A 419-nucleotide genomic window follows, 5' to 3' on the forward strand; every position below is an offset into this window, starting at 1 on the left:
CGGCCACTCCCCCATTCCTGACTCCCGCGCAGTACGCCCACCCTCCACGGGCGGTCGCCGGCGGAGCCCGACGGCCCTGCGCGCGCGCGCGCTCGTGTGTTCTCGCGTGGCGCGGCGCTCCGCTCCCGCAGCCAATCAGGCCGCGAGGTCGCCGCGGTCGCCGGGGTGAGCGCGCACGCCCTAGGGCGGCGTGGGGGGTGGGGGCCGCACGGTGAATGGGGGCGCGCGCGGCGGCGTGAGCCGCATGAATGAGAGAAACGCGCCCCGCGCGAGACGCAACGCGCGCCCCCGGCGCCAGGAGCCAATGGGAGCGCAGGGAGGGCGGGCCACCCGGCCCTGAGGGCAACGGCCGCGCGCCGGCTGGAAGGCGAGCGTCGCGGGGCGGGCGCGCGCGTCGCGGGGCGGGCGCGGAGCGTGCG

The sequence above is a fragment of the Budorcas taxicolor genome, chromosome 15 (assembly GCF_023091745.1).
Source record: "Budorcas taxicolor isolate Tak-1 chromosome 15, Takin1.1, whole genome shotgun sequence".
Taxonomy (NCBI): domain Eukaryota; kingdom Metazoa; phylum Chordata; class Mammalia; order Artiodactyla; family Bovidae; genus Budorcas; species Budorcas taxicolor.